The sequence below is a fragment of the Ptiloglossa arizonensis genome, chromosome 6 (genome assembly GCF_051014685.1).
Source record: "Ptiloglossa arizonensis isolate GNS036 chromosome 6, iyPtiAriz1_principal, whole genome shotgun sequence".
In the NCBI taxonomy this organism is placed as follows: Eukaryota; Metazoa; Arthropoda; class Insecta; order Hymenoptera; family Colletidae; genus Ptiloglossa; species Ptiloglossa arizonensis.
In genome coordinates this window covers 4,094,584-4,113,331 of record NC_135053.1, presented here as the reverse complement: position 1 = coordinate 4,113,331, position 18,748 = coordinate 4,094,584, and positions in this window count along the sequence as shown.

The following is an 18,748-nucleotide window of genomic DNA, read 5'->3' as shown; positions in this document are numbered from 1 at the left end:
GAAAACTACACATACCGTTGTAATGGGGCGAGTTTCTACTTTCAGATGCAACAGAAACTTTGCGGATTTGTCAATCCGTTCGCGAGATATGGCAGTTTTGAAGTAAGAAACGCTTGAGAAACTCCAAATTTTCGCAGTTCTGATGCTCGAAACGAATAACTAGAACGGCCTAGGGGAAAACTACTCATACCGTTGTAATGGGGCGAGTTTCTACTTTCAGATGCAACAGAAACTTTGCGGATTGGTCAATCCGTTCGCGAGATATGGCAGTTTTGAGGTAAGAAACGCTTGAGAAACTCCAAATTTTCGCAGTTCTGATGCTCGAAACGAATAACTAGAACGGCCTAGGGGAAAACTACTCATACCGTTGTAATGGGGGGAGTTTCTACTTTCAGATGCAACAGAAACTTTGCGGATTGGTCAATCCGTTCGCGAGATATGGCAGTTTTGCGGTAAGAAACGCTTGAGAAACTCCAAATTTTCGCAGTTCTGATGCTCGAAACGAATAACTAGAACGGCCTAGGGGAAAACTACTCATACCGTCGTAATGGGGCGAGTTTCTACTTTCAGATGCAACAGAAACTTTGCGGATTGGTCAATCCGTTCGCGAGATATGGCAGTTTTGAGGTAAGAAACGCTTGAGAAACTCAAAATTTTCGCAGTTCTGATGCTCGAAACGAATAACTAGAACGGCCTAGGGGAAAACTACACATACCGTTGTAATGGGGCGAGTTTCTACTTTCAGATGCAACAGAAACTTTGCGGATTGGTCAATCCGTTCGCGAGATATGGCAGTTTTGAAGTAAGAAACGCTTGAGAAACTCCAAATTTTCGCAGTTCTGATGCTCGAAACGAATAACTAGAACGGCCTAGGGGAAAACTACTCATACCGTTGTAATGGGGCGAGTTTCTACTTTCAGATGCAACAGAAACTTTGCGGATTGGTCAATCCGTTCGCGAGATATGGCAGTTTTGAGGTAAGAAACGCTTGAGAAACTCCAAATTTTCGCAGTTCTGATGCTCGAAACGAATAACTAGAACGGCCTAGGGGAAAACTACTCATACCGTTGTAATGGGGCGAGTTTCTACTTTCAGATGCAACAGAAACTTTGCGGATTGGTCAATCCGTTCGCGAGATATGGCAGTTTTGCGGTAAGAAACGCTTGAGAAACTCCAAATTTTCGCAGTTCTGATGCTCGAAACGAATAACTAGAACGGCCTAGGGGAAAACTACTCATACCGTTGTAATAGGGCGAGTTTCTACTTTCAGATGCAACAGAAACTATGCGGATTGGTCAATCCGTTGGCGAGGTATGGCAGTTTTGAGGTAAGAAACGCTTGAGTAACTCCAAATTTTCGCAGTTCTGATGCTCGAAACGAATAACTAGAACGGCCTAGGGGAAAACTACTCATACCGTTGTAATGGGGCGAGTTTCTACTTTCAGATGCAACAGAAACTATGCGGATTGGTCAATCCGTTCGCGACATATGGCAGTTGAGGTAAGAAACGCTTGAGAAACTCCAAATTTCCGCAGTTCTGATGCTCGAAACGAATAACTAGAGCGGCCTAGGGGAAAACTACTCATACCGTTGTAATGGGGCGAGTTTCTACTTTCAGATGCAACAGAAACTTTGCGGATTGGTCAATCCGTTCGCGAGATATGGCAGTTTTGAGGTAAGAAACGCTTGAGAAACTCCAAATTTTCGCAGTTCTGATGCTCGAAACGAATAACTAGAACGGCCTAGGGGAAAACTACTCATACCGTTGTAATGGGGCGAGTTTCTACTTTCAGATGCAACAGAAACTTTGCGGATTGGTCAATCCGTTCGCGAGATATGGCAGTTTTGAAGTAAGAAACGCTTGAGAAACTCCAAATTTTCGCAGTTCTGATGCTCGAAACGAATAACTAGAACGGCCTAGGGGAAAACTACTCATACCGTTGTAATGGGGCGAGTTTCTACTTTCAGATGCAACAGAAACTTTGCGGATTGGTCAATCCGTTCGCGAGATATGGCAGTTTTGAGGTAAGAAACGCTTGAGAAACTCAAAATTTTCGCAGTTCTGATGCTCGAAACGAATAACTAGAACGGCCTAGGGGAAAACTACACATACCGTTGTAATGGGGCGAGTTTCTACTTTCAGATGCAACAGAAACTTTGCGGATTGGTCAGTCCGTTCGCGAGATATGGCAGTTTTGAGGTAAGAAACGCTTGAGAAACTCAAAATTTTCGCAGTTCTGATGCTCGAAACGAATAACTAGAACGGCCTAGGGGAAAACTACACATACCGTTGTAATGGAGCGAGTTTCTACTTTCAGATGCAACAGAAACTTTGCGGATTGGTCAATCCGTTCGCGAGATATGGCAGTTTTGAAGTAAGAAACGCTTGAGAAACTCCAAATTTTCGCAGTTCTGATGCTCGAAACGAATAACTAGAACGGCCTAGGGGAAAACTACTCATACCGTTGTAATGGGGCGAGTTTCTACTTTCAGATGCAACAGAAACTTTGCGGATTGGTCAATCCGTTCGCGAGATATGGCAGTTTTGAGGTAAGAAACGCTTGAGAAACTCAAAATTTTCGCAGTTCTGATGCTCGAAACGAATAACTAGAACGGCCTAGGGGAAATCTACACATACCGTTGTAATGGGGCGAGTTTCTACTTTCAGATGCAACAGAAACTTTGCGGATTGGTCAATCCGTTCGCGAGATATGGCAGTTTTGAAGTAAGAAACGCTTGAGAAACTCCAAATTTTCGCAGTTCTGATGCTCGAAACGAATAACTAGAACGGCCTAGGGGAAAACTACTCATACCGTTGTAATGGGGCGAGTTTCTACTTTCAGATGCAACAGAAACTATGCGGATTGGTCAATCCGTTCGCGAGATATGGCAGTTTTGAGGTAAGAAACGCTTGAGGAACTCCAAATTTTCGCAGTTCTGATGCTCGAAACGAATAACTAGAACGGCCTAGGGGAAAACTACTCATACCGTTGTAATGGGGCGAGTTTCTACTTTCAGATGCAACAGAAACTATGCGGATTGGTCAATCCGTTCGCGAGATATGGCAGTTGAGGTAAGAAACGCTTGAGAAACTCCAAATTTTCGCAGTTCTGATGCTCGAAACGAATAACTAGAGCGGCCTAGGGGAAAACTACTCATACCGTTGTAATGGGGCGAGTTTCTACTTTCAGATGCAACAGAAACTTTGCGGATTGGTCAATCCGTTCGCGAGATATGGCAGTTTTGAGGTAAGAAACGCTTGAGAAACTCAAAATTTTCGCAGTTCTGATGCTCGAAACGAATAACTAGAACGGCCTAGGGGAAAACTACACATACCGTTGTAATGGGGCGAGTTTCTACTTTCAGATGCAACAGAAACTTTGCGGATTGGTCAATCCGTTCGCGAGATATGGCAGTTTTGAAGTAAGAAACGCTTGAGAAACTCCAAATTTTCGCAGTTCTGATGCTCGAAACGAATAACTAGAACGGCCTAGGGGAAAACTACTCATACCGTTGTAATGGGGCGAGTTTCTACTTTCAGATGCAACAGAAACTTTGCGGATTGGTCAATCCGTTCGCGAGATATGGCAGTTTTGATGTAAGAAACGCTTGAGAAACTCCAAATTTTCGCAGTTCTGATGCTCGAAACGAATAACTAGAACTGCCTAGGGGAAAACTACTCATACCGTTGTAATGGGGCGAGTTTCTACTTTCAGATGCAACAGAAACTTTGCGGATTGGTCAATCCGTTCGCGAGATATGGCAGTTTTGAGGTAAGAAACGCTTGAGAAACTCCAAATTTTCGCAGTTCTGATGCTCGAAACGAATAACTAGAACGGCCTAGGGGAAAACTACACATACCGTTGTAATGGGGCGAGTTTCTACTTTCAGATGCAACAGAAACTTTGCGGATTGGTCAATCCGTTCGCGAGATATGGCAGTTTTGAAGTAAGAAACGCTTGAGAAACTCCAAATTTTCGCAGTTCTGATGCTCGAAACGAATAACTAGAACGGCCTAGGGGAAAACTACTCATACCGTTGTAATGGGGCGAGTTTCTACTTTCAGATGCAACAGAAACTTTGCGGATTGGTCAATCCGTTCGCGAGATATGGCAGTTTTGAGGTAAGAAACTCTTGAGAAACTCAAAATTTTCGCAGTTCTGATGCTCGAAACGAATAACTAGAACGGCCTAGGGGAGAACTACACATACCGTTGTAATGGGGCGAGTTTCTACTTTCAGATGCAACAGAAACTTTGCGGATTGGTCAATCCGTTCGCGAGATATGGCAGTTTTGAAGTAAGAAACGCTTGAGAAACTCCAAATTTTCGCAGTTCTGATGCTCGAAACGAATAACTAGAACGGCCTAGGGGAAAACTACACATACCGTTGTAATGGAGCGAGCTTCTACTTTCAGATGCAACAGAAACTTTGCGGATTGGTCAATCCGTTCGCGAGATATGGCAGTTTTGAAGTAGGAAACGCTTGAGAAACTCCAAATTTTCGCAGTTCTGATGCTCGAAACGAATAACTAGAACGGCCTAGGGGAGAACTACTCATACCGTTGTAATGGGGCGAGTTTCTACTTTCAGATGCAACAGAAACTATGCGGATTGGTCAATCCGTTCGCGAGATATGGCAGTTGAGGTAAGAAACGCTTGAGAAACTCCAAATTTTCGCAGTTCTGATGCTCGAAACGAATAACTAGAGCGGCCTAGGGGAAAACTACTCATACCGTTGTAATGGGGCGAGTTTCTACTTTCAGATGCAACAGAAACTTTGCGGATTGGTCAATCCGTTCGCGAGATATGGCAGTTTTGAGGTAAGAAACGCTTGAGAAACTCCAAATATTCGCAGTTCTGATGCTCGAAACGAATAACTAGAACGGCCTAGGGGAAAACTACTCATACCGTTGTAATCGGGAGAGCTTCTACTTTCAGATGCAACAGAAACTTTGCGGATTGGTCAATCCGTTCGCGAGATATGGCAGTTTTGAGGTAAGAAACGCTTGAGAAACTCCAAATTTTCGCAGTTCTGATGCTCGAAACGAATAACTAGAACGGCCTAGGGGAGAACTACACATACCGTTGTAATGGGGCGAGTTTCTACTTTCAGATGCAACAGAAACTTTGCGGATTGGTCAATCCGTTCGCGAGATATGGCAGTTTTGAAGTAAGAAACGCTTGAGAAACTCCAAATTTTCGCAGTTCTGATGCTCGAAACGAATAACTAGAACGGCCTAGGGGAAAACTACACATACCGTTGTAATGGAGCGAGCTTCTACTTTCAGATGCAACAGAAACTTTGCGGATTGGTCAATCCGTTCGCGAGATATGGCAGTTTTGAAGTAAGAAACGCTTGAGAAACTCCAAATTTTCGCAGTTCTGATGCTCGAAACGAATAACTAGAACGGCCTAGGGGAGAACTACTCATACCGTTGTAATGGGGCGAGTTTCTACTTTCAGATGCAACAGAAACTATGCGGATTGGTCAATCCGTTCGCGAGATATGGCAGTTGAGGTAAGAAACGCTTGAGAAACTCCAAATTTTCGCAGTTCTGATGCTCGAAACGAATAACTAGAGCGGCCTAGGGGAAAACTACTCATACCGTTGTAATGGGGCGAGTTTCTACTTTCAGATGCAACAGAAACTTTGCGGATTGGTCAATCCGTTCGCGAGATATGGCAGTTTTGAGGTAAGAAACGCTTGAGAAACTCCAAATTTTCGCAGTTCTGATGCTCGAAACGAATAACTAGAACGGCCTAGGGGAAAACTACTCATACCGTTGTAATCGGGAGAGCTTCTACTTTCAGATGCAACAGAAACTTTGCGGATTGGTCAATCCGTTCGCGAGATATGGCAGTTTTGAGGTAAGAAACGCTTGAGAAACTCCAAATTTTCGCAGTTCTGATGCTCGAAACGAATAACTAGAACGGCCTAGGGGAAAACTACTCATACCGTTGTAATGGGGCGAGTTTCTACTTTCAGATGCAACAGAAACTTTGCGGATTGGTCAATCCGTTCGCGAGATATGGCAGTTTTGAGGTAAGAAACGCTTGAGAAACTCAAAATTTTCGCAGTTCTGATGCTCGAAACGAATAGCTAGAACGGCCTAGGGGAAAACTACTCATACCGTTGTAATGGGGCGGGTTTCTACTTTCAGATGCAACAGAAACTTTGCGGATTGGTCAATCCGTTCGCGAGATATGGCAGTTTCGAGGTAAGAAACGCTTGAGAAACTCCAAATTTTCGCAGTTCTGATGCTCGAAACGAATAACTAGAACGGCCTAGGGGAAAACTACACATACCGTTGTAATGGGGCGAGTTTCTACTTTCAGATGCAACAGAAACTTTGCGGATTTGTCAATCCGTTCGCGAGATATGGCAGTTTTGAAGTAAGAAACGCTTGAGAAACTCCAAATTTTCGCAGTTCTGATGCTCGAAACGAATAACTAGAACGGCCTAGGGGAAAACTACTCATACCGTTGTAATGGGGCGAGTTTCTACTTTCAGATGCAACAGAAACTTTGCGGATTGGTCAATCCGTTCGCGAGATATGGCAGTTTTGAGGTAAGAAACGCTTGAGAAACTCCAAATTTTCGCAGTTCTGATGCTCGAAACGAATAACTAGAACGGCATAGGGGAAAACTACTCATACCGTTGTAATGGGGCGAGTTTCTACTTTCAGATGCAACAGAAACTTTGCGGATTGGTCAATCCGTTCGCGAGATATGGCAGTTTTGCGGTAAGAAACGCTTGAGAAACTCCAAATTTTCGCAGTTCTGATGCTCGAAACGAATAACTAGAACGGCCTAGGGGAAAACTACTCATACCGTTGTAATAGGGCGGGTTTCTACTTTCAGATGCAACAGAAACTATGCGGATTGGTCAATCCGTTCGCGAGATATGGCAGTTTTGAGGTAAGAAACGCTTGAGAAACTCCAAATTTTCGCAGTTCTGATGCTCGAAACGAATAACTAGAACGGCCTAGGGGAAAACTACTCATACCGTCGTAATGGGGCGAGTTTCTACTTTCAGATGCAACAGAAACTTTGCGGATTGGTCAATCCGTTCGCGAGATATGGCAGTTTTGAGGTAAGAAACGCTTGAGAAACTCAAAATTTTCGCAGTTCTGATGCTCGAAACGAATAACTAGAACGGCCTAGGGGAAAACTACACATACCGTTGTAATGGGGCGAGTTTCTACTTTCAGATGCAACAGAAACTTTGCGGATTGGTCAATCCGTTCGCGAGATATGGCAGTTTTGAAGTAAGAAACGCTTGAGAAACTCCAAATTTTCGCAGTTCTGATGCTCGAAACGAATAACTAGAACGGCCTAGGGGAAAACTACTCATACCGTTGTAATGGGGCGAGTTTCTATTTTCAGATGCAACAGAAACTTTGCGGATTGGTCAATCCGTTCGCGAGATATGGCAGTTTTGAGGTAAGAAACGCTTGAGAAACTCCAAATTTTCGCAGTTCTGATGCTCGAAACGAATAACTAGAACGGCCTAGGGGAAAACTACTCATACCGTTGTAATGGGGCGAGTTTCTACTTTCAGATGCAACAGAAACTTTGCGGATTGGTCAATCCGTTCGCGAGATATGGCAGTTTTGCGGTAAGAAACGCTTGAGAAACTCCAAATTTTCGCAGTTCTGATGCTCGAAACGAATAACTAGAACGGCCTAGGGGAAAACTACTCATACCGTTGTAATAGGGCGAGTTTCTACTTTCAGATGCAAAAGAAACTATGCGGATTGGTCAATCCGTTGGCGAGATATGGCAGTTTTGAGGTAAGAAACGCTTGAGTAACTCCAAATTTTCGCAGTTCTGATGCTCGAAACGAATAACTAGAACGGCCTAGGGGAAAACTACTCATACCGTTGTAATGGGGCGAGTTTCTACTTTCAGATGCAACAGAAACTATGCGGATTGGTCAATCCGTTCGCGACATATGGCAGTTGAGGTAAGAAACGCTTGAGAAACTCCAAATTTCCGCAGTTCTGATGCTCGAAACGAATAACTAGAGCGGCCTAGGGGAAAACTACTCATACCGTTGTAATGGGGCGAGTTTCTACTTTCAGATGCAACAGAAACTTTGCGGATTGGTCAATCCGTTCGCGAGATATGGCAGTTTTGAGGTAAGAAACGCTTGAGAAACTCCAAATTTTCGCAGTTCTGATGCTCGAAACGAATAACTAGAACGGCCTAGGGGAAAACTACTCATACCGTTGTAATGGGGCGAGTTTCTACTTTCAGATGCAACAGAAACTTTGCGGATTGGTCAATCCGTTCGCGAGATATGGCAGTTTTGCGGTAAGAAACGCTTGAGAAACTCCAAATTTTCGCAGTTCTGATGCTCGAAACGAATAACTAGAACGGCCTAGGGGAAAACTACTCATACCGTTGTAATGGGGCGAGTTTCTACTTTCAGATGCAACAGAAACTTTGCGGATTGGTCAATCCGTTCGCGAGATATGGCAGTTTTGCGGTAAGAAACGCTTGAGAAACTCCAAATTTTCGCAGTTCTGATGCTCGAAACGAATAACTAGAACGGCCTAGGGGAAAACTACTCATACCGTTGTAATGGGGCGAGTTTCTACTTTCAGATGCAACAGAAACTATGCGGATTGGTCAATCCGTTCGCGACATATGGCAGTTGAGGTAAGAAACGCTTGAGAAACTCCAAATTTCCGCAGTTCTGATGCTCGAAACGAATAACTAGAGCGGCCTAGGGGAAAACTACTCATACCGTTGTAATGGGGCGAGTTTCTACTTTCAGATGCAACAGAAACTTTGCGGATTGGTCAATCCGTTCGCGAGATATGGCAGTTTTGAGGTAAGAAACGCTTGAGAAACTCAAAATTTTCGCAGTTCTGATGCTCGAAACGAATAACTAGAACGGCCTAGGGGAAAACTACACATACCGTTGTAATGGGGCGAGTTTCTACTTTCAGATGCAACAGAAACTTTGCGGATTGGTCAATCCGTTCGCGAGATATGGCAGTTTTGAGGTAAGAAACGCTTGAGAAACTCAAAATTTTCGCAGTTCTGATGCTCGAAACGAATAACTAGAACGGCCTAGGGGAAAACTACTCATACCGTTGTAATGGGGCGAGTTTCTACTTTCAGATGCAACAGAAACTTTGCGGATTGGTCAATCCGTTCGCGAGGTATGGCAGTTTTGAGGTAAGAAACGCTTGAGAAACTCCAAATTTTCGCAGTTCTGATGCTCGAAACGAATAACTAGAACGGCCTAGGGGAAAACTACTCATACCGTTGTAATGGGGCGAGTTTCTACTTTCAGATGCAACAGAAACTTTGCGGATTGGTCAATCCGTTCGCGAGATATGGCAGTTTTGAGGTAAGAAACGCTTGAGAAACTCAAAATTTTCGCAGTTCTGATGCTCGAAACGAATAGCTAGAACGGCCTAGGGGAAAACTACACATACCGTTGTAATGGGGCGAGTTTCTACTTTCAGATGCAACAGAAACTTTGCGGATTGGTCAATCCGTTCGCGAGATATGGCAGTTTTGAGGTAAGAAACGCTTGAGAAACTCAAAATTTTCGCAGTTCTGATGCTCGAAACGAATAACTAGAACGGCCTAGGGGAAAACTACTCATACCGTTGTAATGGGGCGAGTTTCTACTTTCAGATGCAACAGAAACTTTGCGGATTGGTCAATCCGTTCGCGAGGTATGGCAGTTTTGAGGTAAGAAACGCTTGAGAAACTCCAAATTTTCGCAGTTCTGATGCTCGAAACGAATAACTAGAACGGCCTAGGGGAAAACTACTCATACCGTTGTAATGGGGCGAGTTTCTACTTTCAGATGCAACAGAAACTTTGCGGATTGGTCAATCCGTTCGCGAGATATGGCAGTTTTGCGGTAAGAAACGCTTGAGAAACTCCAAATTTTCGCAGTTCTGATGCTCGAAACGAATAACTAGAACGGCCTAGGGGAAAACTACTCATACCGTTGTAATAGGGCGGGTTTCTACTTTCAGATGCAACAGAAACTATGCGGATTGGTCAATCCGTTCGCGAGATATGGCAGTTTTGAGGTAAGAAACGCTTGAGAAACTCCAAATTTTCGCAGTTCTGATGCTCGAAACGAATAACTAGAACGGCCTAGGGGAAAACTACTCATACCGTCGTAATGGGGCGAGTTTCTACTTTCAGATGCAACAGAAACTTTGCGGATTGGTCAATCCGTTCGCGAGATATGGCAGTTTTGAGGTAAGAAACGCTTGAGAAACTCAAAATTTTCGCAGTTCTGATGCTCGAAACGAATAACTAGAACGGCCTAGGGGAAAACTACACATACCGTTGTAATGGGGCGAGTTTCTACTTTCAGATGCAACAGAAACTTTGCGGATTGGTCAATCCGTTCGCGAGATATGGCAGTTTTGAAGTAAGAAACGCTTGAGAAACTCCAAATTTTCGCAGTTCTGATGCTCGAAACGAATAACTAGAACGGCCTAGGGGAAAACTACTCATACCGTTGTAATGGGGCGAGTTTCTATTTTCAGATGCAACAGAAACTTTGCGGATTGGTCAATCCGTTCGCGAGATATGGCAGTTTTGAGGTAAGAAACGCTTGAGAAACTCCAAATTTTCGCAGTTCTGATGCTCGAAACGAATAACTAGAACGGCCTAGGGGAAAACTACTCATACCGTTGTAATGGGGCGAGTTTCTACTTTCAGATGCAACAGAAACTTTGCGGATTGGTCAATCCGTTCGCGAGATATGGCAGTTTTGCGGTAAGAAACGCTTGAGAAACTCCAAATTTTCGCAGTTCTGATGCTCGAAACGAATAACTAGAACGGCCTAGGGGAAAACTACTCATACCGTTGTAATAGGGCGAGTTTCTACTTTCAGATGCAAAAGAAACTATGCGGATTGGTCAATCCGTTGGCGAGATATGGCAGTTTTGAGGTAAGAAACGCTTGAGTAACTCCAAATTTTCGCAGTTCTGATGCTCGAAACGAATAACTAGAACGGCCTAGGGGAAAACTACTCATACCGTTGTAATGGGGCGAGTTTCTACTTTCAGATGCAACAGAAACTATGCGGATTGGTCAATCCGTTCGCGACATATGGCAGTTGAGGTAAGAAACGCTTGAGAAACTCCAAATTTCCGCAGTTCTGATGCTCGAAACGAATAACTAGAGCGGCCTAGGGGAAAACTACTCATACCGTTGTAATGGGGCGAGTTTCTACTTTCAGATGCAACAGAAACTTTGCGGATTGGTCAATCCGTTCGCGAGATATGGCAGTTTTGAGGTAAGAAACGCTTGAGAAACTCCAAATTTTCGCAGTTCTGATGCTCGAAACGAATAACTAGAACGGCCTAGGGGAAAACTACTCATACCGTTGTAATGGGGCGAGTTTCTACTTTCAGATGCAACAGAAACTTTGCGGATTGGTCAATCCGTTCGCGAGATATGGCAGTTTTGCGGTAAGAAACGCTTGAGAAACTCCAAATTTTCGCAGTTCTGATGCTCGAAACGAATAACTAGAACGGCCTAGGGGAAAACTACTCATACCGTTGTAATGGGGCGAGTTTCTACTTTCAGATGCAACAGAAACTTTGCGGATTGGTCAATCCGTTCGCGAGATATGGCAGTTTTGCGGTAAGAAACGCTTGAGAAACTCCAAATTTTCGCAGTTCTGATGCTCGAAACGAATAACTAGAACGGCCTAGGGGAAAACTACTCATACCGTTGTAATGGGGCGAGTTTCTACTTTCAGATGCAACAGAAACTATGCGGATTGGTCAATCCGTTCGCGACATATGGCAGTTGAGGTAAGAAACGCTTGAGAAACTCCAAATTTCCGCAGTTCTGATGCTCGAAACGAATAACTAGAGCGGCCTAGGGGAAAACTACTCATACCGTTGTAATGGGGCGAGTTTCTACTTTCAGATGCAACAGAAACTTTGCGGATTGGTCAATCCGTTCGCGAGATATGGCAGTTTTGAGGTAAGAAACGCTTGAGAAACTCAAAATTTTCGCAGTTCTGATGCTCGAAACGAATAACTAGAACGGCCTAGGGGAAAACTACACATACCGTTGTAATGGGGCGAGTTTCTACTTTCAGATGCAACAGAAACTTTGCGGATTGGTCAATCCGTTCGCGAGATATGGCAGTTTTGAGGTAAGAAACGCTTGAGAAACTCAAAATTTTCGCAGTTCTGATGCTCGAAACGAATAACTAGAACGGCCTAGGGGAAAACTACTCATACCGTTGTAATGGGGCGAGTTTCTACTTTCAGATGCAACAGAAACTTTGCGGATTGGTCAATCCGTTCGCGAGGTATGGCAGTTTTGAGGTAAGAAACGCTTGAGAAACTCCAAATTTTCGCAGTTCTGATGCTCGAAACGAATAACTAGAACGGCCTAGGGGAAAACTACTCATACCGTTGTAATGGGGCGAGTTTCTACTTTCAGATGCAACAGAAACTTTGCGGATTGGTCAATCCGTTCGCGAGATATGGCAGTTTTGAGGTAAGAAACGCTTGAGAAACTCAAAATTTTCGCAGTTCTGATGCTCGAAACGAATAGCTAGAACGGCCTAGGGGAAAACTACACATACCGTTGTAATGGGGCGAGTTTCTACTTTCAGATGCAACAGAAACTTTGCGGATTGGTCAATCCGTTCGCGAGATATGGCAGTTTTGAGGTAAGAAACGCTTGAGAAACTCAAAATTTTCGCAGTTCTGATGCTCGAAACGAATAACTAGAACGGCCTAGGGGAAAACTACTCATACCGTTGTAATGGGGCGAGTTTCTACTTTCAGATGCAACAGAAACTTTGCGGATTGGTCAATCCGTTCGCGAGGTATGGCAGTTTTGAGGTAAGAAACGCTTGAGAAACTCCAAATTTTCGCAGTTCTGATGCTCGAAACGAATAACTAGAACGGCCTAGGGGAAAACTACTCATACCGTTGTAATGGGGCGAGTTTCTACTTTCAGATGCAACAGAAACTTTGCGGATTGGTCAATCCGTTCGCGAGATATGGCAGTTTTGAGGTAAGAAACGCTTGAGAAACTCAAAATTTTCGCAGTTCTGATGCTCGAAACGAATAGCTAGAACGGCCTAGGGGAAAACTACTCATACCGTTGTAATGGGGCGGGTTTCTACTTTCAGATGCAACAGAAACTTTGCGGATTGGTCAATCCGTTCGCGAGATATGGCAGTTTCGAGGTAAGAAACGCTTGAGAAACTCCAAATTTTCGCAGTTCTGATGCTCGAAACGAATAACTAGAACGGCCTAGGGGAAAACTACTCATACCGTTGTAATGGGGCGAGTTTCTACTTTCAGATGCAACAGAAACTATGCGGATTGGTCAATCCGTTCGCGAGATATGGCAGTTGAGGTAAGAAACGCTTGAGAAACTCCAAATTTTCGCAGTTCTGATGCTCGAAACGAATAACTAGAGCGGCCTAGGGGAAAACTACTCATACCGTTGTAATGGGGCGAGTTTCTACTTTCAGCTGCAACAGAAACTTTGCGGATTGGTCAATCCGTTCGCGAGATATGGCAGTTTTGAGGTAAGAAACGCTTGAGAAACTCAAAATTTTCGCAGTTGTGATGCTCGAAACGAATAACTAGAACGGCCTAGGGGAAAACTACACATACCGTTGTAATGGGGCGAGTTTCTACTTTCAGATGCAACGGAAACTTTGCGGATTGGTCAATCCGTTCGCGAGATATGGCAGTTGAGGTAAGAAACGCTTGAGAAACTCCAAATTTTCGCAGTTCTGATGCTCGAAACGAATAACTAGAGCGGCCTAGGGGAAAACTACTCATACCGTTGTAATGGGGCGAGTTTCTACTTTCAGATGCAACAGAAACTTTGCGGATTGGTCAATCCGTTCGCGAGATATGGCAGTTTTGAGGTAAGAAACGCTTGAGAAACTCAAAATTTTCGCAGTTCTGATGCTCGAAACGAATAACTAGAACGGCCTAGGGGAAAACTACACATACCGTTGTAATGGGGCGAGTTTCTACTTTCAGATACAACAGAAACTTTGCGGATTGGTCAATCCGTTCGCGAGATATGGCAGTTTTGAGGTAAGAAACGCTTGAGAAACTCCAAATTTTCGCAGTTCTGATGCTCGAAACGAATAACTAGAACGGCCTAGGGAAAAACTACTCATACCGTTGTAATCGGGAGAGCTTCTACTTTCAGATGCAACAGAAACTTTGCGGATTGGTCAATCCGTTCGCGAGATATGGCAGTTTTGAGGTAAGAAACGCTTGAGGAACTCCAAATTTTCGCAGTTCTGATGCTTGAAACGAATAACTAGAACGGCCTAGGGGAAAACTACTCATACCGTTGTAATGGGGCGAGTTTCTACTTTCAGATGCAACAGAAACTTTGCGGATTGGTCAATCCGTTCGCGAGATATGGCAGTTTTGAGGTAAGACACGCTTGAGAAACTCAAAATTTTCGCAGTTCTGATGCTCGAAACGAATAGCTAGAACGGCCAAGGGAAAACTACTCATACCGTTGTAATGGGGCGGGTTTCTACTTTCAGATGCAACAGAAACTTTGCGGATAGGTCAATCCGTTCGCGAGATATGGCAGTTTCGAGGTAAGAAACGCTTGAGAAACTCCAAATTTTCGCAGTTCTGATGCTCGAAACGAATAACTAGAGCGGCCTAGGGGAAAACTACTCATACCGTTGTAATGGGGCGAGTTTCTACTTTCAAATGCAACAGAAACTATGCGGATTGGTCAATCCGTTCGCGAGATATGGCAGTTTTGAGGTAAGAAACGCTTGAGAAACTCCAAATTTTCGCAGTTCTGATGCTCGAAACGAATAACTAGAACGGCCTAGGGGAAAACTACTCATACCGTTGTAATGGGGCGAGTTTCTACTTTCAGATGCAACAGAAACTTTGCGGATTGGTCAATCCGTTCGCGAGATATGGCAGTTTTGCGGTAAGAAACGCTTGAGAAACTCCAAATTTTCGCAGTTCTGATGCTCGAAACGAATAACTAGAACGGCCTAGGGGAAAACTACTCATACCGTTGTAATGGGGCGAGTTTCTACTTTCAGATGCAACAGAAACTTTGCGGATTGGTCAATCCGTTCGCGAGATATGGCAGTTTTGAGGTAAGAAACGCTTGAGAAACTCAAAATTTTCGCAGTTCTGATGCTCGAAACGAATAACTAGAGCGGCCTAGGGGAAAACTAGTCATACCGTTGTAATGGGGCGAGTTTCTACTTTCAGATGCAACAGAAACTTTGCGGATTGGTCAATCCGTTCGCGAGATATGGCAGTTTTGAGGTAAGAAACGCTTGAGAAACTCAAAATTTTCGCAGTTCTGATGCTCGAAACGAATAACTAGAACGGCCTAGGGGAAAACTACACATACCGTTGTAATGGGGCGAGTTTCTACTTTCAGATGCAACAGAAACTTTGCGGATTGGTCAATCCGTTCGCGAGATATGGCAGTTTTGAGGTAAGAAACGCTTGAGAAACTCCAAATTTTCGCAGTTCTGATGCTCGAAACGAATAACTAGAACGGCCTAGGGGAAAACTACTCATACCGTTGTAATGGGGCGAGTTTCTACTTTCAGATGCAACAGAAACTTTGCGGATTGGTCAATCCGTTCGCGAGATATGGCAGTTTTGAGGTAAGAAACGCTTGAGAAACTCAAAATTTTCGCAGTTCTGATGCTCGAAACGAATAGCTAGAACGGCCAAGGGAAAACTACTCATACCGTTGTAATGGGGCGGGTTTCTACTTTCAGATGCAACAGAAACTTTGCGGATTGGTCAATCCGTTCGCGAGATATGGCAGTTTCGAGGTAAGAAACGCTTGAGAAACTCCAAATTTTCGCAGTTCTGATGCTCGAAACGAATAACTAGAACGGCCTAGGGGAAAACTACTCATACCGTTGTAATGGGGCGAGTTTCTACTTTCAGATGCAACAGAAACTTTGCGGATTGGTCAATCCGTTCGCGAGATATGGCAGTTTTGAGGTAAGAAACGCTTGAGAAACTCAAAATTTTCGCAGTTCTGATGCTCGAAACGAATAACTAGAACGGCCTAGGGGAAAACTACACATACCGTTGTAATGGGGCGAGTTTCTACTTTCAGATGCAACAGAAGCTTTGCGGATTGGTCAATCCGTTCGCGAGATATGGCAGTTTTGAAGTAAGAAACGCTTGAGAAACTCCAAATTTTCGCAGTTCTGATGCTCGAAACGAATAACTAGAACGGCCTAGGGGAAAACTACTCATACCGTTGTAATGGGGCGAGTTTCTACTTTCAGATGCAACAGAAACTTTGCGGATTGGTAAATCCGTTCGCGAGATATGGCAGTTTTGAGGTAAGAAACGCTTGAGAAACTCCAAATTTTCGCAGTTCTGATGCTCGAAACGAATAACTAGAACGGCCTAGGGGAAAACTACTCATACCGTTGTAATGGGGCGAGTTTCTACTTTCAGATGCAACAGAAACTTTGCGGATTGGTCAATCCGTTCGCGAGATATGGCAGTTTTGCGGTAAGAAACGCTTGAGAAACTCCAAATTTTCGCAGTTCTGATGCTCGAAACGAATAACTAGAACGGCCTAGGGGAAAACTACTCATACCGTTGTAATAGGGCGAGTTTCTACTTTCAGATGCAACAGAAACTATGCGGATTGGTCAATCCGTTCGCGAGATATGGCAGTTTTGAGGTAAGAAACGCTTGAGAAACTCCAAATTTTCGCAGTTCTGATGCTCGAAACGAATAACTAGAACGGCCTAGGGGAAAACTACTCATACCGTTGTAATGGGGCGAGTTTCTACTTTCAGATGCAACAGAAACTATGCGGATTGGTCAATCCGTTCGCGACATATGGCAGTTGAGGTAAGAAACGCTTGAGAAATTCCAAATTTTCGCAGTTCTGATGCTCGAAACGAATAACTAGAGCGGCCTAGGGGAAAACTACTCATACCGTTGTAATGGGGCGAGTTTCTACTTTCAGATGCAACAGAAACTTTGCGGATTGGTCAATCCGTTCGCGAGATATGGCAGTTTTGAGGTAAGAAACGCTTGAGAAACTCAAAATTTTCGCAGTTCTGATGCTCGAAACGAATAACTAGAACGGCCTAGGGGAAAACGACTCATACCGTTGTAATGGGGCGAGTTTCTACTTTCAGATGCAACAGAGACTTTGCGGATTGGTCAATCCGTTCGCGAGATATGGCAGTTTTGCGGTAAGAAACGCTTGAGAAACTCCAAATTTTCGCAGTTCTGTTGCTCGAAACGAATAGCTAGAACGGCCTAGGGGAAAACTACTCATACCGTTGTAATGGGGCGGGTTTATACTTTCAGATGCAACAGAAACTTTGCGGATTGGTCAATCCGTTCGCGAGATATGGCAGTTGCGAGGTAAGAAACGCTTGAGAAACTCCAAATTTTCGCAGTTCTGATGCTCGAAACGAATAACTAGAACGGCCTAGGGGAAAACTACTCATACCGTTGTAATGGGGCGAGTTTCTACTTTCAGATGCAACAGAAACTTTGCGGATTGGTCAATCCGTTCGCGAGATATGGCAGTTTTGAGGTAAGAAACGCTTGAGAAGCTCCAAATTTTCGCAGTTCTGATGCTCGAAACGAATAACTAGAACGGCCTAGGGGAAAACTACTCATACCGTTGTAATGGGGCGAGTTTCTACTTTCAGATGCAACAGAAACTTTGCGGATTGGTCAATCCGTTCGCGAGATATGGCAGTTTCGAGGTAAGAAACGCTTGAGAAACTCAAAATTTTCGCAGTTCTGATGCTCGAAACGAATAACTAGAGCGGCCTAGGGGAAAACTAGTCATACCGTTGTAATGGGGCGAGTTTCTACTTTCAGATGCAACAGAAACTTTGCGGATTGGTCAATCCGTTCGCGAGATATGGCAGTTTTGAGGTAAGAAACGCTTGAGAAACTCAAAATTTTCGCAGTTCTGATGCTCGAAACGAATAACTAGAACGGCCTAGGGGAAAACTACACATACCGTTGTAATGGGGCGAGTTTCTACTTTCAGATGCAACAGAAACTTTGCGGATTGGTCAATCCGTTCGCGAGATATGGCAGTTTTGAGGTAAGAAACGCTTGAGAAACTCCAAATTTTCGCAGTTCTGATGCTCGAAACGAATAACTAGAACGGCCTAGGGGAAAACTACTCATACCGTTGTAATGGGGCGAGTTTCTACTTTCAGATGCAACAGAAACTTTGCGGATTGGTCAATCCGTTCGCGAGATATGGCAGTTTTGAGGTAAGAAACGCTTGAGAAACTCAAAATTTTCGCAGTTCTGATGCTCGAAACGAATAGCTAGAACGGCCAAGGGAAAACTACTCATACCGTTGTAATGGGGCGGGTTTCTACTTTCAGATGCAACAGAAACTTTGCGGATTGGTCAATCCGTTCGCGAGATATGGCAGTTTCGAGGTAAGAAACGCTTGAGAAACTCCAAATTTTCGCAGTTCTGATGCTCGAAACGAATAACTAGAACGGCCTAGGGGAAAACTACTCATACCGTTGTAATGGGGCGAGTTTCTACTTTCAGATGCAACAGAAACTTTGCGGATTGGTCAATCCGTTCGCGAGATATGGCAGTTTTGAGGTAAGAAACGCTTGAGAAACTCAAAATTTTCGCAGTTCTGATGCTCGAAACGAATAACTAGAACGGCCTAGGGGAAAACTACACATACCGTTGTAATGGGGCGAGTTTCTACTTTCAGATG